General features: G+C 38.6%; 1 protein-coding gene and 1 non-coding gene across 2 annotated transcripts in view; one reads left to right on the top strand and one right to left on the bottom strand.

Moving 5' to 3' along the window:
* The window catches only part of LRMDA (leucine rich melanocyte differentiation associated), a 736,140-nt gene that overhangs the window by 414,533 nt on the left and 295,874 nt on the right, over positions 1 to 25,733 (bottom strand). The gene's annotated exons all lie outside the window — the stretch shown is intronic.
* Positions 9,324 to 9,431, top strand: LOC112305682 (U6 spliceosomal RNA). The gene has a single exon (XR_002974840.2). It is a non-coding gene; the product is annotated as a U6 spliceosomal RNA (small nuclear RNA).

Here is a 25,733-nt window from a genome sequence, read left to right as displayed (position 1 = left end):
AGACCTGGCCACAGATCTCACTTAGTGATAAGCAAGGAGCAGTACAGACACCCCTCTACCCTTACCCTGATGTGCTGAGAGAGAGGTGCTGAGTGAATCCCCGCCCGGACCCTGAAGGCAGGGTGCTCTGTCAGTCTCCTCCAGACTCCTTTCCTCACAACTACAGGAAGACAGAGCCCCCATCTGGCCCTCCCACTGCCAGCTTCTCCAGCTGGCCTGCCAACCTCCTCCTCCTCCTCCCCTTCCCGTGCTCGCTCATGCAGCTTTCATTAACTCCCTCAGCCGGCAATTTCCATCCATTTGACGACAGATTAGAAGTGGAATTCAAAAAGTAAGTCACTTGACCTCCCATAATGTGCTTCTCTTAATTACATTAAAGATTTTCAAATGTAACCATACTAGATTTGACAGGTAAGGTTTTAATCAACTTCAGGTGGCCACTTTTAACTGCTCCCCGGACTGGTGCCACGACACTGGCATGTCACCAGTGCTCCCAACGTGGTTCTAATTTAAATGGCTAATTTTGACACGAAGGAAAGAGGAGAACCCATGGGCCACCGCCCCCTCCACTTCAGTGGGGGTGAGTTCTAAATTAGGATTAATGCAGCAAGATGAAGCATGGTTGGAGGTTTATTTTATAGAGGTTGGAGTAGGTAAATAACATTTATCCTTTGTATATGTCTGCATATAATTACAGTAAAGTTTTCTTGTGTGTTAAATTATACAAACTCTTCAAAAGTGGGTGCCTAATGTCTTTTTCTAAAGCTGTGTTATTATTTTGGTCAAAAGTTGTTTACATTAAACAAATTCAATTTACTAAACTTTGACATGTTTGCACAACTGCATATAATTTATGCTGGAAGTCTGAAACATGACTTTCAAATGAACTTTCTCAGTTCTAATTCAGTGAATTGGGGCTTAAACATGAAGGTGTGGGGGCTTGCTGGACCAAGTTTTTGTGGCCAGTTTAAATGATTTCATTTTCCTTCCCTAAAGTCCTTTAATCATTCATTAAGTGTTTATTGAGTATCTACTGTGGTCCAATCCAAGCATTATGCTGGGTAAAATATATATTTATATATATATATATTTATAGATAATATATATATATTATATATATATTATATTTATATATATTTATATATAATTTATATGTATATCAATTATATATAATATATATATATAGTCCCTGTCCTGAGAAGCTTACATATTCTTTAAGGAAAGATATAAGCAAAGTAACACATAAAGACATGTTAAATTGCAAAAGTAACAAGGGCTAGAAAGGAGACGTGCATGCTACTTTGAGGATCCACATAAAAAGCAGGGTCTGGGCTTGTCTTAGAGGAAGGCTTCCCCGAGGAAGTGATCATGTGAGTTGAGAACAAGAGGAGGAAAATTACAAAGTCAATGAGATTACTTAGAAAATTCCAAGTGTTTTGGCAGAGGGAACCACATGGGCAAAATCCCATGGCAGGCTGGACAATGGCACTTTAGAGGTACTAAAAAAAAAAAAAAAAAAGAAGGTAAATATGTGTGAGGGATGCTGATGGTATGAGGTGAAGCTGGAGTGTGGGCAGCAGAGCCAGGCTACACAGGGTGGCTAGGCCATGTTATGGAGTTTGGTCTTCATTCTAAAGGCAAGACTAAGCCAGTGCAAGGTTTGATGGAGGACAATGTCCTAGTGATTTGTTTGTATTACAAAGACCTGTTGAAGGAAGCACAGTACACTGTAAGGGGTCAAAAGTTGATAAAGGTAGATCAGTTTGAAAGCTATTATAGTAGCCCAGAATTTTAAAAATACAAACCACAAATATGATAAGGTTTGAACTAGGGTGATGGGTGAAGGATGAGCAAGGATGGCTATAAGAAATGATAAGGAAGTAAAACTGGCAGTATATTGGAACAGATGGGTCAATTCTTGGATTTCTGACCTGAATACCTGCAGGGGTGATGGTGCCACTCACTGAGATCTCAGAGGTTTCTGAAGCAGGACTGTATATGTGAGGAGCATGAGGGGCCTTTGAGGCATCTGAGCCATGTCAGGAAGTCAGGGCACCTCTCTGGAGCTCTGAGGACACATCCCCAAGTGTATATGGGTGTTAGTTGAAGCTGTGAATATGGATGAGACCACCAAAAAAGAAAGGCCAGACTGAGACGGAAAGAGGTCTGTGGGCTGAGCCCTGAGACATTTCAATATTTATTGGCTGGGTAAATGTGGATGGCCTGTAAAAAGATGGTGTAAAAGTGGCCAGGGAAGTGGTTGGTAAACCACCTGGATCACAAAGGCCAATGAAAGACAGTGTTTCAAAAAGAAGGGGTGATACATTTACACAATGGAATACTATGCAGCAGAAAGAAAGAAGGAGCTCCTACCCTTCGAAACAGCATGGATGGAACTGGAGAGCATTATGCTAAGTGAAATAAGCCAGGCAGTGAAAGACAAATACCATATGATCTCACCTATAAGTAGAACCTAATCAACAAAACAAACAAGGAAGCAAAATTTAACCAGAGACATTGAAATAAAGAACAAACTGACAGTAACCAGAAGAGAGTGGGGAGGGGGTAACGGGGGAATGAAAGGAAAGGGTCATCAAGGAATATGTGTAAAGGACCCATGGACAAAGCCAAAGGGGAGAAGCATTGAGGGTGGAAGGTGGGGGTGGAGGGGGAAAGTGGTGGCAGGAAAATGGAGACAATATACGTGAACAACAATAAAAAATTAAAAAATAAAAGAATAATAAAATAAAAAGACTTTAAAATGATTTTTAAAAAGGGGATGAACAACAGCTTTTACTACTGCTGAAAGGCCAAGCAAGATAATCACTAAAGGGTCCATTGGCTTTAGCAACTTGGAGGTTGTGGGGAATTAAGCTAATGGCAGAGTAATGAGTTCAAAACCCACACTGCCCTAGACTGGAGTAAGTTGTTGAATAAGTTAAAGGTAAAGAAATGGAGACTGTAGGAATAGACAAATCTTTTGAAGTTTGGTACTAAAGGGAGAAGAGAAAGGGCTTCATAGGGTTGTGGGTAAAGTGGTTGTTTGTTTAAAGGAGAGAATGGAGAGTTCTCAAAATCTGATGGGAAAGATTGGGTTGTGAGGGAGAGGTTGACTATACAAGATAAAGAATGAAAAAAACAACTCTGCTTCCACCAGCGGGGGAAGGAATTGCTGGTATCCATCCTTAGAGAGGGGCAGACTTGATTGATTTTGCTATATATTCCTGGAAGAGATTTCTCTTGGGAATGGAATGAGCATTTCTTTTGTCAGCAGACCAAAAGGTACCTAAGATAAAAGCCTTGTCACTGACCATGTTAAAGTCATCAAACATCTTTATCGGGCTTGACACAAAGTGGTCAGCATTTTGGAAGGAGGGGAGAAAGAGACAGTTCATGCCCACACCCACTGGTAGTTCAGGAGATGTGCTCTAAAGCCATACAACATTGACTCCTGACCAGTTGCTGAGGGAGGGCTACAGCCAGAGTGAATGAGGACCATGGGGTATCTGGATGAATTGGTGGCATTTTGGTCTGATTTTCACAACTTCTTTGTCCTTTCAGGAATATGCTGCCCATTGACCAACAAGTGTCTACAATGTGTTCAGCTATACTTGACCTTGTGGGAAACAATGAGGAAGTGAAAAGCATAACAGTTATTTTTATATAACTCACAGAGCAATGGGAGAAATGAGACAAACATATTTTAAATAATTCAGCAAGAGTACTTCCAAAATTTAGAGGTAAAAAGATGGTCTGGAAAGGCTCTTGGAGGAGGTAGAAGCTGAGTTGTGTTGTAGGTTGAGTAGGATTTGAGATGGTGCTGAGTGGGGGTCAGGGCATTGAGCTCTACCTCTTGTACCTCACTTAGCATTCTTTATAATACAAACATTTCATTGATGGAAAAATAGAAAACACACAAAAAATAAAGAAAATAGAAATTACCTGCAACTCCAGTACCTGTAGATAAACATGATTAACAACTGGTTAATTTTCCTTCCATTCTTCTTTCTAATTATGTATGTGTGGGTGTCTGTGTGTGTACACATGCACACATCACATGCACATCCAAATGTAAGGTGGACCTGCTTACCCTAGTCTATTCCTTTCTAGATAGCTTTCTGGCTTTCTAATCTGAAGACTAATGGGTGTTTCACATTGTAGACATGCGTAATGTAGACATGAAATTCCCCCACAATACAATCTCCAGAGACAACCACATCTAGTCCAGCAATGGAGGTTACTATAGAGAGGCTGGACCAAGATAGGTGCACCAGTGACTCTCTGACAACAGATTTGTTGACTTATCAGTTGGATCAGAGACCCCATTACTGAAAAATATCTCCCCAGGCTTCAGGCAAACCTTCTCACTTTTCTGTCTCTAGTGATGAGACATTTGGAGGCTGGTGTTTCCCCCAGCTTCAAACAAGTAGAGATAAAGCTACCATATTTGTATTTGGTATAGATGTCTTACTTCTCCAATATCTTTTAGACTCAGCAGTACTTCTACCTTATACTGTGGGTGGTAAGACTGCTCTTGGAATAAAGATTTAATGAATCTGGCTCATTCTTTGCCCAGAAAAGATTCTTTTTCCCTAAGGGGAAATATATCCCAGGACAGGGTCCCAGCAGGAATAAAAATTCAACACAAATGTTCAAGTGAAGCAACTTTAAAGAAAAGACTTTCTAAAGGGCAGGGTCAGAGGAGCCAGGCAGGCAAGGAAGGCACCCAGTGACCAGCAAGAGGGGAGGCTGTTACCACCCAGGACTGAAGGTCCAAGGGATGGAAAAGGTATTGACAGACACCAGAGAACCAAGTCATGGAGGTAAGTCTCCCCTCCTCAGGGGAGAAGGAGGTACAGCATTAATGGGCTGTAGAGGATCAAGAGGTGCTTTTGATGCATTCTAGAAACAGGATGAAAGTGAGGCCCTGGTCCAACTCCAAAGGCCCAAACTTCCATGACTGGAATGACTGAGGCCATGATTAGGAGGCACAGAACACCAGGACATCATCCCTCTCTGTGTCTAGTCACTGGCCCTTACACTGTGGTCCCTGGGTTAGCAACCCTGGCATCACCTGGGAACTTATAAGAAATGCAAATTCTCAGGCCCACCTCAGACCTACTAAGTTAGATACCCTGGGAATAGGGCCCCAAAAGTTGTTCTAACAAGTCCTGCAAGCTGAAGTTTGAGAAGCACTGCTCTAAGCTAACAGGTTTCTTTTGGAAAAGAGGTCTAATGAGCAACACCTGGAAGGGCCAATTCAGCCAGCCAAGGAAACCAATTAGCCATGCATGGTCCACTACCCCACACCTTGTACCCACCTCTCTGCAGCCACTGTTAGGGAAGACCCAGAATCTGGGAAGCAATAGGCTCTTGCGAAAGACCAATGATTGAAATAAACTCTCTGAAGCTCTCATTGCATCTGGGCAGAAATAGCTGCTCTGGGACTCCAGAGGGATATTTTAGAATGATGGAGGCTTTGTTACCAGCAACCTCTGCCTCTGAGGACTCTCTTCTCACTCTGGCAAAAGAATGGACATGACCGGGACTCTGCTATTGCTAACAACACTAGGAGATGATGTATTTCTGTTAATGGCACCTTCTGTCGCTACAGAGAAGCTGCTCCAGCTTCCTCCTGTCCCGCAGAGAATCTGGCAGCCTCCAGAAGATAGAATAGAGACCTGAGGACATTTGGAAGATGCACTACAAAGGAAGGGTGTTTTCAATTTGATTTACCTTCCATCTCCTACAAGGAACCAATAGTTAGTACCACACTGCATCACAAGCCCAGCACGCTCCGAGAGTGGGCCTGGGGGAGACTAAATAACCCTTGTCAAGTGTTGGAAGGGTAATCACATGGATGCTTGTGACTGGCTCCTCCAAAGCCACAATAACTGAGAATTAGCTTAAGTACAGCAGGAGGGACTCAGGAAGGAAATGGGGAAATGACACAGGGATATTTTATGGCTATAGACCAATAGGGGTTCCCATCTACTGCCTCAAGAACAAATAGTTTGCGAATTTGTTCCTGGTATGCTATCAACAGCCTTAGAGTAGGAGCAATTATTTAAGGGTTAAGGAAGACCTTAAGCTTTTAAATGTAGTGGGTGAAAATATTCAGAAGCTTAGGTTTGTACTGCAAAAGTGTACCATACACAAAATTGGAAAACCTTTTAAATGTCAGATGTGTGCACATTTATTCATAAGCAGTGATAACTATTGAAAGTAGAAGAATTATTTCAAATGGAGGTCATGTCAGTGTCAACAAATGTTGTATTCACTCATTTAGTTTTTCATTCAACAAACATTTATTGGGCACGGTATTAATATCCTAGGGCTGCTCTAAAAACTCACCACAAATTTGCTGGCTTAAAACAACTGAAATTTATTCTCTCACATTTCTGAAGGTCAGAAGTGTGGACTTGAGGTGGTATTCTGACAGCACTCAAGGAGAATCTTTCCTTGCCTCTTTCTGCTACTGGTGGCTCCAGGTGTCCCTTGGCTTGGGTCAACACAACTCTAGTCTCTGCCTGCATCTTTCCATAGCCTTCCCCTTTGTTTCTGTTTACCTTTCTCCTATCTTGTGAGAACTCACTGAATTTAGGGCCCATCCTAATCCAGGGTGATTTCTTCTTGCAGAGACCCTTTTACCAAATAAGGTCACAGTCACAGGTCATCTTTGGGGTGGGCAGTATTCAACCTATTACACTCAAGTTACTGTGAACTTGGCATTGGTTTAGGAGTTTGGGTTACATCAGTGGAAAAAATATAATAAAAAATCCTGCTTTTTTTGAGCTTATATTCTAGAAGGGGGAGACAGATGATAAATATTAAGCATAATAAATAAACGTCATATCTTAAAAAATGGTAAGTGTTCTTAAAATGGAAAAAATACAGCAAGGTAAAAGGATTCCTTGACTGCTAGGGTGGAATTAATGGACAGGGGAAGTTTGCAGTAATAAGTAGAGTGGGTAAGGTATTCTTTACTGAAGAGGTAAGATTTAACAAAGACCCAGTAAATGCAAGGGAATTTAGCCTAATGAATATCTGTGAGGAAAGTATTCCAGGCAGAGGAAATGGTGAAAGCAGAGGCCCTAGGGCAGGACCTTGCTTGGTATATTCAAGAAGCAGCAAGGAAGCCAGGATGGTTGGAACAGATTGTGAATGGGAAACATAGGTGAGGGAACCCAAACAAACCAGATGAGATAGGGGTTTCCAGTGAAATGATAGGTCAGTACAAGATTCCACATGGAGGACTGACCCAGAAACATAGCTCTTCATCTTTCTATCCATCCACTCATCTATTCACAAATTCAGCCCACGCTTGTGACCCTGTCAGTGTCCTGGCAGTAAACAGAAGGCAGAGTCATCTGGGATTCTTTAAAGAAGGAACTATTTACAGGAGCATGAGCTAGAAAGGGAAACACACACAAGTGCTGAAGCTCAGGAGCTAGCCTTGGTGGAAACCCATCACAGGGGGGTGTAGGGAGTCTGGAGCTGTGGAAATAGGGAGATCTGCCTGACATGAACTCATCCTGGATGGACACAGCCAGAACCACAAACCTGCAGGGTGGGAATGGGAGCAGAGACACTCCTACTTCTCTCTCTTCCAGTTTCCTGCTCTGCTGTTGCCTCTCTTTGTCCAAACCCAAACAGAAGCCAGAGGGCAATGGAGCCTGGGAGGTCAGGGCAGCACCCACCCACCAAAATACAGAGTAATGTAAAGAAGAGCGAACACAGACCTGGGGTGACACTCAGGGAAGAGTGACACAGTCAAGTCTAGTGCCATCTCTTGAGATTATGTGTAGGGGAAAAGAACCATGTCTTTGCCTGCATGGTGCTTGTGTTCCAGTGATAGACACAATTAAACAAATACACTAAAAAAATCCACCCAGGCTTGGAAAAAGAGAATAATATGGAGCTTTTAGCCTATGGGCAGATACCGATCAGTATCCTGTTGAGGCAGCTAAAACTCTGATAGAAAACACATTGTTATTTTGGCTGAAGAATCAGGAGACAGATACAACCCCCCACTACAATCTGAGAAAGGGGCCTGAATTTATTCTCACACCATTGCAATGTGCTACCACAACCAAAAGAGCTGAAAACATGTTCATGAGCCTCAGGAAGTGTATGAAAATGAAACCAATTCCATTATGCTGCCCTTGTTCATTCAAAACCTGCACACACAACCATGCAGCCAGAAATGCTTCAGCAGCTCATTTGCACACCTACAGGGAGAAAACAAAGGGTCTTGAGACTAGAAGAACACTAAGGGTCAGGCAGTCTGACACGTGCATGATGGGAAACCTCTCCCTTTATCAACCTGAACCACTCCTTATAATGGGAAACTCATTACTTTTCAAGAGAGCTCTGTTAAAAACAACTTCTTTACACTGGACTGCATTGTTCCACATTATATCTTTCATCTAGGAAGGTTAGGAATTGCTACAGAAGGGCTAAAGGAGACATGAAAATTCATCCTGGGACCAGCTGGATACTATGTGAGAACAGTCAAAAGATGGCATCTATGCCTGTCTCATTTCAATAAATAAAAAGCCAGGGCCCTCTGGGAAGACTGAAACTCAAAAAGTGATATGATTAAAGTTCATAGAGTCAAAAGGGCATAGTGGGCTCCTCAGAAAGTTAAACATAGAATTAAGCTTCTAAGTACATACCCCCCAAAATGGAAAATGGCATTCCAAAAAGTACACTTATATGCACGTGCATAGCAGTGCTATTCATAAATAGCCAAAAGATGGAAACAGTCCAAATATCCATAAACAGATAAATGGGCAAATTGTGGTGTACACGTACAGTGAAGTATTTTTCAGCCATAAAAAGAAATGAAGTACTGATACTTGCTATAGCAAAGATGAATCTCAAAAATATGTGAGTAAAAGAAGCCAGTCAGACAAGGTCACATATTGTAAGATTCCACTTATAAGAAATACCTGGAAGAGGTAAATCAATACATACAAAATGCAGACTGGTGATTCCCTGAGGGCCAGGGAGAGGGGAAAATGGAGGTAAACTGCTTAATGGGTAAGGGCTTCACTTTGAAATAGTGGAAATGTTTGGGACTAGAAGTGGTAGTCACACAATACATGAATATACTCAATGCCACTGAATTGCTCACTTAAAAATGTTATATGAATTCCACCTCAGTAAATTATTTTAACAGAGGAAGATAGCGAGAGTGCAGAGGTAGTCATCAAATTCTACCACACTAGAACTATTGATAAAGCCAGGTTTACTACCAGGTAACAAAACCAATAATCTAATTACACCAAAGGGTAGCACAAGATAAAAATATAAATTGGGTGCTCACTTCAGCAGCACATATACCAAAATTTGAACAATACAGAGAAGATTAGCATGGCCCCTGAGCAAGGATGACCACATAAAATCGTGAAGCGTTCCATATTTTTAAAGTCACACAAATACAGGAAACACAGAGAGTCCCAAGCAAGAGGAACCCAAAGAGGCCCACTTCAAGACACATCATAACTAAAATGACAAAATTCCAAGATAAAGAGAGAATCTTAAAGGCAGCAAGTGAGAGATAGGAAGTAACATGCAGGGGAGCCCTGATAAGGTTAGCAACTGACTTCTCAATGGAAATGCTCCAAGCCAGAAGAGAATGGCAAAAAATATTCCAAGTAATGAGAACCAGAGGCCTGCCACCAGCAAGGCTCTCAATTAAAATGGAAGGCCAAATAAAGAGTTTCCCAGACAAAAGAAGTCTAAAAGAATACACCTCCACAAAACCAGCTCTGCAAGACATGCTAAAGGGACTACTTTAAGGAAAGGAAGGAAAAGAGAGAAAGGCGGAGGGGAGGGAGAGGAACACAGGTATGAAAAAATGGCAATAAATAAGTACCTATCAATAATAAACTTAAACGTAAATGGATTAAATGCTCCAATCAAAAGACACAGAATAGCTAAATGGATAAGAAAGCATGACCCACACATATGCTGCCTACAAGAGACCCACCTCAGGACAAAAGACCTACACAGACTGAAAGTGAAGGGCTGGAAACAAATTTTCCAAGCAAACAGACAGGAAAAAAAAAAAAAAAGCAGGGGTAGCAATACTCATATCAGACAAAATAGACTTCAAAAGAAGGGCCATAAAGTGAGACCCAGAAGGTCACTTCATAATACTCAAAGGAAGAATCCACCATGAAGACATAAACATTGTAAATATATATGCACCCAACATAGGAGTACCTCAATACATAAAGAAAATCCTGGAGGACTTCAAGAAACATGTTGACAGCAACACAATTATAGTAGGGGATTTTAACACCCCATGGTCAAAAAAGGACAGGTCTTCCAAACAAAATATCAACAAGGATATTGTGTCACTTAACAACACCCTAGAGGAAATGGACTTAACTGATATATATATAGAGATTTTCATCCCAAAGAAGCAAAATACACATTCTTTTCAAGTGTACATGGAACTTTTTCAAAGATAGACCACATGATAGGACACAAAACAAGTCTCAACAAATTCAAGAAAAATGAAATCATATCAAGCATTTTTCTCTGACCACAAGGGACTGAAACTAGTAACCAACCTGAAGGAAAAAACCCCAAAACACTCAAAAACATGGAGATTGAATGGCATGCTATTAAACAATGAATGGGTAAAGAATGAGTCAAGAATGAGATTAGGGGAGAAATCAAAAAGTGTCTGGAAACAAACAAAAACAAACTCATAAAAACCCAAAACTTATGGGACACAGCTAAGGCAGTCCTGAGAGGGAAGTTCATAGCAATACAGGCCTACCTTAAAAAGATAAAAACATTTCAAACAAACAACCTAATCCTATGCCTACAAGAACTTGAGGAACAACAACAAAGACAACCCAGAGCAAATAGAAGGAAGGGAATAACCAAGATCAGAGCAGAATTAAATGACACAGAGACTAAAAGCACAATCCTAAGGATCAATGAATCCAGAAGCTCATTCTTTGAAAATATAAAAAAAATCAACAAGCCTTTAAGCACGCTCACCAAGAAAAAAAGAGAGAGGATCCAAATAAACACAATTAGAAATGAAAGAGGAGAGATTACAACAGATACCACAGAAATATGAGGGATTGTAAGAAATTACTACAAAGAACTATATGCCAAGAAATTTGAAAACCTAGGTGACATGAACAAATTTCTAGAAAAATATAATCTTCCAAAACTAAGCGAAGAAGAAGCAGAAAGCCTGAGCAGACCAATAACAGCAGACAAAATGGAAGCACTAATACAAAAAAACTCCCAATACACAAAAGCCCTGGACCAGATGGTTTCACAGGAGAATTCTGCAAAGCATTTAAGGAAGAGCTCATCCCTATCCTTCATAGACTATTCAAAAAAATCCAAAATGATGGAAGACTCCCAAACTCTTTTTATGAAGCCAGCATCATCCTAAACCCAAACCAGATAAAGACACAATGAAGAAAGAAAACTTCAGGCCAATATCACTGACGAACATAGACGCTAAAATCCTCAACAAAATATTGGCAAAATGCATCCAGCAATACATTAAAAAGATCATACACCATGACCAAGTGGGATTCATCCCAAGGATACAAGGATACAATATTCGCAAATCAATAAACATAATATATCACATTAACAAAAGCAAAGACAAAAATTACATGATCATATCAATAGATGTAGAAAAAAACATTTGATAAGATACAGCACCCATTTATGATCAAAACACTCAGCAAAGTGGGAATAGAGGGAGCATTCCCCAACAAAATAAAGGCCATATATGAGAGACCAACAGCCAACATCATACTCAATGGGCAAAAACTAAAATCTTTCCCACTAAGATGAGCAACAAGACAAGGTAGTCCACTTTCACCACTTCTATTCAACATATAGTATTGGAAGTCTTAGCCACAGCAATCAGAGAAGAAAAGGAAATCAAAAGCATCCAAGTTGGAAAGGAGGAAGCAAAACTGTCATTGTTTGCAGATGACATCACAGTGTACATAGAAAATCTTACAGACTCTGCCAAAAAACCCTGCTTGACCTAATAAATGAATTTGGAAAAACAGCAGGATACAAAGTCAATATCCAGAAATCAAAGGCATTTTTGTATACCAACAATGAAACGTCAGAAGCAGAAATCAGGGAAAAAATCCCAATAGCAACAAAAAAAATAAAATACCTAGGAATAAACCTAACCAAGGAGGTAAAAGACCTGTACTCAGAAAACTACACAACACTGAAGAAAGAAATCAAGGAAGAAACAAACAAATGGAAACATATACCGTGTTCATGGATCCAAAGAATTAACATCATCAAAATGTCCATACTACCCAAAGCGATTTATAGATTCAATGCAATACTATTAAAGTACCCATGACATAGATATAGATATAGACATTCACAGATATAGAACAAACACTTCAAAATTAATATGGAACCAAAAATGACCCCAAATAGCTGCTGCAATTTTGAGAAAAAACAGCAAAGTAGGAGGGATCACAATACCTGATACCAAACTGTATTACAAGGCTGCTGTAATCAAAACAGCCTGGTACTGGCATAAAAACAAACAGGCCAGTGGAACAGAACAAAGAGCCCAGAAATAAACCCAAGTCTCTACGGTCAATTAATTTTTGACAAAGGGGGCAGCAGTATAAAATGGAGTAAAAATAGCCTCTTCAACAAATGGTGTTGGGAGACCTGGACAGCTACGTGCAAAAAAATAAAACTCGAGCACCAACTTACACCATACACAAAAATAAATTCAAGGTGGATAAAAGACTTAAATATAAGTTGTGACAACACCATTGAAGTCTAGAGGAGAACATAGGCAAGAAAATCTCAGATATTTCACGCAGCAGTATATTCACTGATATGTTCCCTAGAGCAAGGGACATAAAGGAAAGAATAAACAAATGGGACCTCATCAAAATAAAAAGCCTCTGCATGGCTAAAGAAAACAGTATTAAAATAAAGAGAGAACACACAGTATGGGAAAACATATTTGCCAATGATACCTCAGACAAGGGACTGATCTCCAAAATATATAAAGAACTCACAAGACTCCACTCCAGGAAGACAAACAACCCAATTAAAAATGGGCAAACGACTTGAACAGACACTTCTCCAAGGAAGACATACAGAGGGTCCAGACACATATGAAAAGATGCTTAGCATCACTAGCCATCAGAGAGATGCAAATTAAAACCACAGTGAGGTACCCCCTCACACTAGTCAGAGTGGCCAACATAAACAAATCCACAAACAAATGTTGGAGAGGATGTGGAGAAAAGGGAACCCTAGTGCACTGTTGGTGGGAATGCAGCCTGGTGAGGCCACTGTGGAAAACAGTATGGAATTTCCTCAGAAAACTAAAAATAGATCTGCCTTTTGACCTGGCAATTCCACTGCTAGTATTATAGCCTAAGAACCCTGAAACACCAATCCAAAAGAACCTATGCACTCCAATGTTCATAGGAGCACAATTTACAATAGCCAAGTGCTGAAGCAACCTAGGTACCCATCAGTAAATGAATGGATCAAAAAATGATGGTACATCTACACAATGAAATTCTATGCAGCAGAAAGAAAGAAGGAACTGCTACCCTTTGTGGCAGCATGGATGGAACTGGAGAGCATTATGCTAAGTGAAATAAGCCAGGCAGTGAAAGACAAATGCCATATGATCTCACCTTTAACAGGAACTTAATCAACAAAACAAACAAACAAGCAAAATATAACCAGAGACACTGAAATTGAGAACATGCTGACAGTGACCAGAGGGGAGAGGGGAGGCAGTTTTAGGGGAAAAGGGTGAAGGGTTTGTAGGAACAATTATAAAGGACACATTGGACAGTAACAGGGGGAAGGGTGGAAATAGGAGGGAGGTGGGGAGGGCTGGGGGTTAGGCTGGGGTGGGGAGAAAGGGCAGAGAACTGTACTTGAACAACAGTAAAATTAAAAAGAGAAAAAACAGTTATTAGTAAAGATACATATCTTTTATATATATTTATTATATATAGATAAAAATACATAGTATATGTTTTTATATATCTACATTAGTAAATAGGGGTATATATCTATGCCCTTATACAGCTTCCATATGACCCAGAAATCCTTCTTCTGGGTCATATGGAAGCTCTATAAGGGTGTATACACACACACACACACACACACCCTTATGTATATTGCAGCATTATTTATAATAACTAAAACATGGAAACAACTTAAGTGTCCCTTGATGAATAATTAGATAAAGAAGAAGTGGTACATATGCACCAATGAATACTACTCAGCCATAAAAAAGATAAAATAGTGCCAATTGCAACAATATAAATGGTTCCTAAGATCCATCTAGGATCCTAAGACGATCCTAAGTATTATGCTAACTGTAGTAAATCAGATGGAAAAGGACAAGAACCATATAATTTCCCTAATATGTGGGATATAAAACAAAAAGCAACAAAACAAACAAATAAAAAGTCACAGATAACAGACAACAGAATGGTGGTTACCAGAGGAAAGGGGGGGCAGTGAGAAGAGGATGAAAAGGTTAAAGGGAGTCGAATATATGGTGGTGGAAGAAGACTAGACTTTGGGTGGTGGGCACACAATAGAGTGTACAGAAGGTGTATTATAAAGTTGTACAACTGAAATATATGTAATGTTATTAACCAATGTTTTCCCATTAAATTTAATTTAGTATATATTAAAAATAATGTGTGTGTGTGTGTATAAATAAATTGGTTTGGAGAAGTATAGACCAGTGATTCTTAAGCAATCTTCTGTGAAGGAGAAATTTTGTTGTTGTTGTTATCTTGAATTAAATTTCCAACCTGTCATGGATCAGTACTTTTGTAAAATAAAAATGAATTATTAGGACCTCCAGCTTCCACCTAGAATATAAAAAGCTAAAAAGAATATCACTCATGCATTACCAACAAGTAAAAGCTTGATGATTTGCAAAATTATGATCTACATCCTTTTAGAGAACTGAGGAGGATGAAGCCTCCAATAAGTGGGTAAGAATAGTTCGAAGTTTCAATGGATTACTAAAAGACAAGTATGGGCTAGCACAGGAAAATAAACCCTTGGGAGCTCCAGATAGAGGGTTCATGCCTGTTATTCTCCAAGGACTTTATGGTGTGCTCACAGAGAAACACTGGGAGACAGGTCTGGGGTCCAGGGCAGCTCTCCTCAATGTCAAAGGCCTGGAGATGGACAATGACGCTGCTATTGAAAAGCCTTAAATTACTAGGTGTTACGCAGCAAATTCCATCATACAATGGTCACAAATAAAGTCCCACTGAAGCTAGGGGGAGGGATAGGAGACAATCCTTGGTGCTGACTATTAGAGGTCTCCTAGAACTGGGGAGGGATCATTACTGAGCAAGTCCTCCCTCACCCCATGTAGAGCAAAGAATATTACAAAGACAAAGGGACACTTTACAATGATAAAGAGGCCAATTAACCAAAATGACTAAACAATTCTACATTAGAGTTTCAACAGAGCTTCAACATACATAAAGAAAAAGTAATAGAACTGAAAGGAAAAAGACAAATCCACAATTACAGATGAAGATTTTATCACTCTTCTCTCGTTAATCAATAAAATAAGTAGACAAAATCAGTACGGATATAGAAGACTGAACAACACTATCATCCCACTTGGCCTAACTCACATTATGCAACTCTATCTCTGCATGAAACAGGAGCAGAAATGCATACTGCTTCCAAATGCACATGGAACATTCATTAAAATAACCATATTCTAGGTTATAAACAAACCTTGATGAATTTAAAAGAATTTAAATCATCCAAAGTATGTTATCAAACCATGAAAAATTGAGCTAGTATAAATATAAAAAGATGTTTGAAATATAGCTGAATACATAGGAATTAGCAACAGGTCTAAAAAAACACATGGGTCAAAATAGAAGTCATAAGAGAATAAAGAAAAAATGTTCGTTGAATGAAAATGATAAAACAAAATTTATGTAACTCAGTTAAAGCAATAATCAGAGAGAAATTTATGGACTAAATGCCTATATTAGGAAGGAAGAAAGGTATCAAATCAATAATCTAAATTGGTTCTTAGTAACCTTAAGAAACAAGAAAAATACAAGCAAATTTAATGCAAAACCAGCAGAAGATAGAAACTGATAAAGATTAAAGCAGAAATTAATAAGACAAAAAATAAAATAACCAATACTACCAAAATCCATTCCTTTAAAAAATCAATATAATTGATAAACCTCTAAGCACACTGAACAAGAAAAAGAGAAGATACAAATTACCAATATGAGAAATTAAAGAGAAGCATTAACAATGTAGATATTAATAATACAAATATTTAAAAAATTGAAAAGAATATTATAAGCTTTAAGCCCCCAAATTCAACAACTTAAATGGAATTGCCATTCCTTTCAGGACAAAAATTACCAAAGAGCTCATCCAAAAAAGAAACAGAAAACCTGAGTAGGCCTATGTTAATTTAAGAAACTGAAGTGTAGTTAAAAATCTTCTAACAACAAAAAGCAAAACCAACTAAAAAAAACTATAAGCCCAGGCAATTTTACTAGTCAATTTTACCAAACATGTACATACAGAATAATGCCAATTCTACAAAAACTCATCCATAAAATAAAAGAGGAGGGAACATTTCTCAAGTTATTTTATAAGACATTATCCAGCTGCATAGTATTTCAGAAATAAGGAGCTCCTACCCTTCGTCACAGCATGGATGGATATGGAGAGCATTATGCTAAGTGAAATAAGCCAGGTGGTGAAAGATGAATACTATATGATATCACCTATAAGTGGAACCTAATCAACAAAACAAGCAGGCAAAATATAACCAGAGACATGGAAATAAAGGACAAACTGACAGTAAACAGAGGGGAGGTAGAAGGGGATAATGAGGGGAAAGGGGGAAGGGTCATCAAGGAACATGTATAAAGGACAAATGGGCAAAGCCAAAGAGGGGTCGGATCAAGGGTGGGAGGTGGGGATGGCTGAAGGGGAAAATGGGGAACTTATATGTATGACCCATGGACATGAAGTAAGGTGGGGGAATGCTGGTGGGAAGGGGCAGTGCAAGGCGAGGGGCAATAAAGAGGAGGAAAAAAATGGGACAATTGTAACAGCATAATCAATAAAATAAAAAAAGAGAGAAAAAGACATTATCCTGACATCAAAACCAAATTAAAATGTTCTTTTTAAAATACAGACCAATATTCATTATGAACATAGATTTTAAAATTCTCAATAAATATTAGAAAATCAAATTCAGCAACATATTAAAATATAATACATTATGACCAAGTGGCATATATCCTGGGAAAAAAAGCCTGGTTCAATATTTTAAAAATAAATGTAATTCCCTATATACACAAACTAAAGAGGATAAAGTACACATTCACCCCAATAGGTAAAAAATATTTGCCAAAATACATCATTTATGATTCTTTTAAAAACCTCAGCAAACTAGAAATAGAGGGAACCTCCTCAACCCAATAAAGGAATCTATGGAAAAAAATCTGTAGCTAACTTCATATTAGTTACAACAGGCTAAATGCTTTGCCTCTAAGGAAAAGATATGTGCTCTCAATATTCCTATTCTACTCTACAAGGTATTGTAAAATCACGATACTATGGTCTGAAGTACTGTGGTTCTAAGCTATGGAATAAGGTAATAAATAAAAATGAAGAACATATAGTTTGAAATGAGGAAATGAAACTCTCTATATTCATAGATGACATGATTGTCTAAAGGAAAATCTCAAATAATTCCCAAAAATGCTCCTAGAAATAAGTGAGGTAGCAGGTTCACAATAAAAAGTATAATTCTATAAAGTAGCAATGAAAAATCAGAAATTAATATTTGAGAAATAGTATGATTTAAAATAACAAAAAACACAAAATATTTATGTATAAATCTTACAAAATATGAACAAGATTTATATTCCCCCAAACTACAACACACTAAAGAAACCAAAGACCTAAATGAACAGAAATGTTATATTCATGTCAGAAATGTCACAAATGTCATATCAATCTATAACTTCACAATATGGACTCTAAGTCCCCTCTAACTTCTCTGTACATTTCACACAATTCCAGTTAAAGTCCAATAAAAAATAGAAATCAATAAACTAATGCTAAAACTTATTGGGAAAGGCACAGGAAGTACAACAGCCAAAAATATTTTTGAAAAGGAATGTTAGAGGCCTTACACTATCTGGTTTTAAAGACATACTATAGACCCGGGTTTATTTCTGGGCTCCCTATTCTGTTCCATTGATCTATATGTCTGTGTTTATGCCAATACCATGCTGCTTTGATTACTATGGCCTTGTATTACAGTTTGATATCAGGTAGAATAATTCCTCCAACTTTGTTCTTTGTCAAGATTGCTGTGGCTATTTAGGGTCTTTTGTGGTTCTGTGTAAATGTTTGGATTATTTCTTCTAGTTTTGTGAAATATACCACTGATATTTTGTTAGGAATTGCATTGAATCTATAGACAGCTTTGGGTAGAATGGACATTTTGAAGATGTTAATTCTTCCTATCCATGAACACTGTATGTGCTTCCACTTATTTGTATCTTCTTCAGCTTTTTCTCTCAGTGTCATAATTTTCTGAGTGCTGGTCTTTTACCTTCTTGGTGAAATTTATTTCTAGGTATTTTATTTTTCTGATGCAATTATAAATGGAATTGTTTTCTTAGTTTTCCTTTCTGATAGTTCATTATTGGTGTATGAAAATGCAGCCTATTTCTGGATTTTTATTTTGTATCCGGCTATTTTACTGAATTTACATGTCATTTCTAGTAGTTTTTGGTGGCATCCTTAGGATTCTCTATATACAATATCATGCCATCTGCAAACAATGACAGTTTTACTTCTTCCTTCCCAATATGGATGAGTTTTATTTCTTCTCTTTGATTGCTGTGGCTGGGACTTCCTATACTATGTTGAATAAGAATGATAATCTACTTGGTCAATTAATATTGTATAGCACATAAAGCATCCTGGACCCATGCTTTGCACCATATACAAATAGTAAGTAAAAATGGATCATAGACTTAAATATAAAAGCTGCAGCTATAAAACTTCTAGAATAAAACATAGGAGAAAATCTTTGTGCTCTTGTGTTAAGGAAAGATTTCTTAAATTTGATACCAAAAGCTAATCTATACAAGTAAAATTTGTTAAACTGAACATCAAAATTAAAAATTTTTGCTCTTCAAAGTGTAGGAGCTCCTTCTTTCTCTCTGCTGCATAGTATTCCATTATGTAAATGTACCATACTTTTTTGATCCACTTACTTACTGATGGGCATTTAGGTTGCTTTCAGCACTTGGCTCTTGTAAATTGTGCTGCTATAAACATTGGGGTGCATAGGTTCTTTTGGATTGGTGTTTCAGGGCTCTTAGGATATAATCCCAGCAGTGGAATTGCTGGGTCAAAAGGCAGTTCCATTTTTATTTTTGTGATGAAATTCCATACTGTTTGGAAATCCCATACCTTTAACTGGAACATAATCAACAAAAGAAAAAAGCAAACAAAATATAACCAGAGACAGTGAAATTAAGAACAATCTAACAATAACCAGAGGGAAGTGGGGAGGGGGCAATGGGTGGAAGGGTTTTCAGGAACCTTTCCTGAAATAATTGTAAGTTATTTTACAATTTTTACTGTAAAGGACACCCGGACAAAAACAAGGGGGAGGGTGGAAGCAAGGGAGGGAGGTGGGTTTGGCTGGGGTCCGGGGGAGTGGTGGAAGGATAATACAGACAACTATAATTGAACAAGAATAAAATAGTCTTTTTTTAATTTTTGCTCTTTAAAAGATACTAGTAACAAAATGAAAAGGCTAAGGTATGAACTGAAATAAAATATTTACAAAACACATATATGATAAATAACTTGTATGTAGGTTATACTAAGAACTTTCAAAACTCAATGAGAAGAAATCAACATAATTGAAAAATGTGCAAAAGATCGAAAACTCACCAAAGATGTATAAATTACAATAAGCACATGAAAATGTATACTACACACCTATCAAAATGGCAAAAATTTGCACAAAATACAAAATTCTGAAAGTATCAATTTCTGGCAAATACATAGCACAACTGAAACGTTCATACATTGCTGGCTACAATGCAAAATAGCGCAGACAGCCATTTTAAAAAAAACAGTTCGACAATTTCTTATAGAGTTAAACGTATACTTATTATGAGACCCAGCAAATCCTACTCTAGGTATTTACCCCAAAGAAATGAAATGTATATCCACATACAAGTATCATGTTCACATAAAAATTGTGCACAAATGCTAATAATAGCACCATTATTTATAATTATCCAAATGTAGAAACAACCCAAATGTCCCTCACCTTATAAATAGATGAACAAATGGTAGCACATTCATACAAAGGAATGCTACTCAGCAATAAAGGAATAACCTACTGACATGTGCAACCACACAGACTACATCCATTTTAATAAATGAAAGAAACCAGATGCCAAACTTTTATTCCATTTGTACATATGTATGATTACATTTATTTCTTAGAAAAGGCAAAATTTTAGGAACAGAAATCCATCAGCATTGCCAGAAAATGGAAACGTTAGGACTGCTTAATTATAAAGGGGCAGGAGATACTTTGTCAGGAAGATGAAACTGTCCTTGACCTTGACTGTAATGGCAATCCCACACTCTACATGCTCTCTGAGACTCATGGAACTCTACACTAAAAGGATGAATTTTACTGTATATAAATTGTTCCTCGATAAATCTTACTTTTAAATAAATCTCTACTTTCCTCTAAGTGAAAAAAATAAATCTCTACTTTTCCCTAAGTGAAAAAAGCCACTGGAAAAGTAAAATGGATTGCGACCTCCCGTTTATGTGAAAAATTCTGTGGAGAAGTAAGGGGTTTGCATGTATGTATAAAATTTTGAATGATTTTAACAGTAGTTACTTCTGTTAAGATGTGCATTTAATATATAATAACTGTGTGTTAAAATAGCTTGTAAAATGAATAACTAGATATGAAAAAGTTACATTTCTTTACAGTTTTCTGAATGCTTACTTATACTTTCTGTACTTATCTCATGGACCTTTAATAGTTTGTAGACTGGAATCAGTCCATGGACAACTTGCATAGATAATTTCCTGGAATAAAAATATAACAAGTTTTAAAAAATTAAACAATAAAAAATAAGCGATATTATAATATATAGTAATATATACTTTTTATTAACCTATTCCATCTCAGTATACTTAGGGTCCCTAAGCAATAAAAGAAGATTATAAATGAATATGTAAAATCTAATTCTACTTTTGCTTCATAAATATATATCCTTCATATATGTTTACAGAAAATATTCTAGAAGTTAATATATCAAAATGTGAGTAAATATTATTTCTAGGTGGGCTTATTATAATTAAGTTTTATTTCTTTCATTGATATTTTCTAATTTATTAAAATATACATGTATTAATTAATATATATAATGGGGAGGAAAAAGAGACCTCTACTTAGTAATGCATGGAAACCAATGTATTTTGTGTATAGCTTTTCATTTCAGAGACCAAGCTCTCCAAAGACTATAGAACCTTTTAGGATATGTCAGTAGGGGTTCCCATTCCTGGGAGGCCAACTTCTGGACCAGCTCTTCTGGAAAAAAGCATTAATTTCAAATTCTCACTTACATATTCCTACTATGTGTGAAGTATAATAACAGATGCTACAGAGGATGCAGAATGTGTGAGAAAGCCTGTGTCTTTAATGACCTCTGAGTATTTTAGGGGTGGTATGAGGAGTTGAACTCCCCAAAGATATGGGAGAAGGAAACTTGATTTTTAAAATTAATGAGACACTGGGAGAGATGAAAATGTTCTAGAAACAGGGACCAGCAGGAACCAAAGTATCCATGGGGGAATGTGCAACCTCAGCCCACTGACACTGTAAGGTAGGTAGGAACCTAAGTGAAGCTGGGTTGAGAATTATATGGAGGCCAAATCACGGGAGCAGCAGGGCCAGGATGAGTGGCTGGGGCTTGTTGTTACTAGGGAGCCACTAAAGACTTACATAGGGAGGAAAGACCCACCAGAGCCACGTGAAGTCGCACTTCAGTTGCCTATGTGAACACCACCATGTAGTTAGTGTATGTGGGGCTGGTTCAGGGAGAATATGGTGGTGGTGAGACCAGGGACTTGAGGGGAAGGTAACTAGGCTTTTAACTGAGGTAGGATAAAGGAAAGAGGTGAACACAAGGAGAGGACCTGGATTGTATCAACTGTTCAAATATCACAAATGAATGATGATGAAGGAAGGAGAAGAAAAACGTAACTCAAAGTTTGAGGTGCAAGAGAGACATCCAGGTAGAGATGGAGCATAATGTTCATGGAAACACAGAATTCTGTAGGTGGACAGAAGATAAGGGGATGTCTTCCCAAAGGCACCAGGAGAGGCTTCTTCAAACAGGGGCTATCTGAGGAGAGCCTTAAAAAGCATTTAAGGCCTGTGGCAAGATTTGAGTGGATACAGGCAGTGATGGGGTTTGATGGCAGGGAAGGGGGTGCCATTTGCAGAGTTAACGCTGAAAGAGATGAGCTCACCAATAGAGAAAACAAAGTAAGGTCAGGGTGGGGAAGAGAAGGGCAGGCAGCAGAATCAAGGAAGCAAGGGAGGTTTGCAGATGTTTTTATGAATAAGTGAAAGGCAGAAAGGACCCAACCAAGGGGCTGAGGGGTGTTCGGAGAGATGGTGAGGCCATGGGAATAATACAAGGGTGAAAAAAGAGTGGTGGGCAAAGAATTTAGGACTGAGAAGAGACCATATGTGGGTCTTTAAACTTGGAAGTGACCCTGGGAAGAGTATAGTGCCCGGGGAAGAAGCCAGACAAGTTTTAGGACTCTAAGCATGATGTCAGAGGTAAAGGGGCTGGGTGAGGCAATGAGGAAAGAGGGAGATGGAGAAGGAGGAAGGCAGGAACTTGGAGCAGGGGGTGGTTATAAAGTTAAACGAGACTTATTCTTTTTCTCTTCTTTTCTTTTCTTTTCTCTTTTCCTTTCTTTTCCTCTCCTCTCCTCTGCTCTCCTCTGCTCTCCTCTCCTCTTCTCTGTTCTCTTCTCCTCTCCTTTCCTTTCCTTTTTTGTTAAAGAATCAACAAAACAGAGAAGCAAGCAAAATATAACCAGAAACATTGAAATAAAGAACAAACTGACAGTAACCAGAGTGGAGGAGGGGCATGGATGATGGGGGGAAATGGGGGAAGGTCCATCAAGGGACATGTATAAAGTACACATGGACAAAGCCAAGGTGGGTATGTTTGAGGGTGGGAGGCAGGCATGGGTGGGGTGGGGGGCAGAGGTGGGGTGAAAATGAAGACAACTATACTTAAAAAACAATAAAAATAAATAAATATTTTTAAAAAAGAGTCAATGAAACTTCATCTTTCGGGTGGGAGAAAGGTCGCGTTAAGGGCACAGAGATACAAAGGTTGGAGTGACTGTGCCCAGGAAGAAGACTGTTGCAGGCAAGGAGTCTGACAGAGGCGAGGGAGGATATCTTGTCTTTGGCTATAACACAAGCTCTCAAACTTTCTCAGTTCATGGTGCCCTTAGTGTCTGCATAATATTTTCCATGGAGAGCTCATAAACCAAAAGAAATACCTAATAGTTTCATTTTATGAAACAATTTAATAAGTATTTATGCCCTAATAACTGAGTAGCCATTTGACAAAAATAATACACATAAATTGAAAGAAAACATTTTTATCTCATTCTTCAAGGCCCACACACATGTACTAAGGGGATGGTGCACTTCTTGGGCCCTACACAACTTCCCAAACTTTGGAATCACTCATACCAGGCACTGCCACCTGCATTTCCTATTCCATATTGATTTCATACTGTACTCACTTTTTATCATATCAATGGCCACAAACATGCAACTTTACAAAGATACGATGTTATCAAAAGAAATGTAGCATGATCTAATGCTGAAACTGTGAGCACCTGAATAGATAGTTCACACAGGATCTGACAGATGCCACATATTACTGTGTTGCCCTCAAACTTTTAAAATATCCTCTGGCTTCCCTGTGAATCTGCTGGGGCAGCCTGGGGAGCCTGAGCACACAGTTTGGGACTGACAGGGCTGGGGGAGAATGAGAAGGAGAATACAGGGCCTCCTAAGGTAGAGCAGGAATGCTAAGGAAGCTCAGAAAATTGGGTATCTGCTGGTTCCCCAAGTGCTGCAACCCTTAGCCTCTGAATTTATTTTTGTAATTAGGAACTAAGAGGTAGCAAGGTGTGCTAAGCAGGTCCCTCACTATACAGCCTATATAACTCAATGCAATTTCAGGAATACCAGTTCTTACCACCCGAGTTTACCTGCAGGCTGTGAAAGTCCTCAACCAACTTGCCATATGACTCATTAACCAGGGGAAATCATTTAAGTGAACACTAGCTAAACATTGACCAAGGTCACCGTTTAACCTTCAGGGTAAAATGACCCTTAACCACCTGCATATGGCCAAATTGAGCCACAGGCGCCGGAAATGCCAACACCCTACTCTTGAAATGTTCTAGGGTTGCTTGGCTCAGGGCCTAGAGAGGCCAAGTGTCATGAGCCAGTGAAGTGGGAGGGGGCAGGATTGAGGGAGCTGATGGAAGGAATGTTCATGGCAAGTAGGGATTAGGAAGGCAGCCTTGGGTTGGAATGAGCAGGGCAAGCTCACCTTAGTGACTGTAAGTCAGTTGCCCAAGGCCAACAAGCTGACAAGGAGTGAGGGACACAAATACCCAGATAGGGACCTTTCCCTTGGCTTGGACCCCACCTTCTCCAGAACACCCCACTACTTTCTGTTCTTTCAATTAAAGACATGGAGGGCAAGTGGATAAAGTGTGGAGGAGAGCTCAAAGGGAAGGGAATTAGTCTGTAGGAAGAAAGATGAACAGAGTCCGAGTTCTGCCCAGAAAGAAGGCCATGGGTATCCTACCATATATTCCAAAATTTCTCTCTCTCTCTCTCTCTCTCTCACACACACACACAACACAACACATGTCCTTCAGGGGACACACCATAGACTAAAGCAGAGACAGTATGGGGTAGGCATAACACTGAAGTGAAAGATACTAACATTTTTGGCTTACTTGCAATCTAACAAACCTTTACTGTAGATATTATTTTACAGTTGAGTAAAGCGAGTTCACAGCATTTACTAATTTGTTCAAAGTCACACAGCACATAAGTGGTGCCAGTGACTCCAAAGCCTTTCTTCTTTCCCATCTAACTCATTTGCACTCCATACCTAATGCCTCCACCACCAGATTAAAGTTCACAATACACTCCAGGGGTCTCAGAATCTGAAGTTCTTAAAAGGTAAGGACACTAATATCTTTTGTCATGTTGCATATACTTAACATTATATCTATAAAATATTTCCTAACTTTATAATTCTTTTTTTTAATTTGAGTGTTGTATGCTTTATTTATTTATTTACTTATTTATTTTTATTCAGTTACAATTGTCTGCATTTTCTCCCATCCCTCCACCCCACTCCAGCCAGTCCCACCTCCCTCCCCACCTCTATCCTCCCCCTTGACTTTAATAATTTAAAATATAAAACAATTCTAAGATAAAAATATGTGTCTTTTTACCCTCTGCTGTTAAAGGTTAATAGTTTAACTACTTGCTTCAAATATTC

Source organism: Desmodus rotundus, chromosome 4 (assembly GCF_022682495.2).
Source record: "Desmodus rotundus isolate HL8 chromosome 4, HLdesRot8A.1, whole genome shotgun sequence".
NCBI lineage: Eukaryota > Metazoa > Chordata > Mammalia > Chiroptera > Phyllostomidae > Desmodus > Desmodus rotundus.
This window is presented reverse-complemented; position numbering and strand designations above follow the sequence as displayed.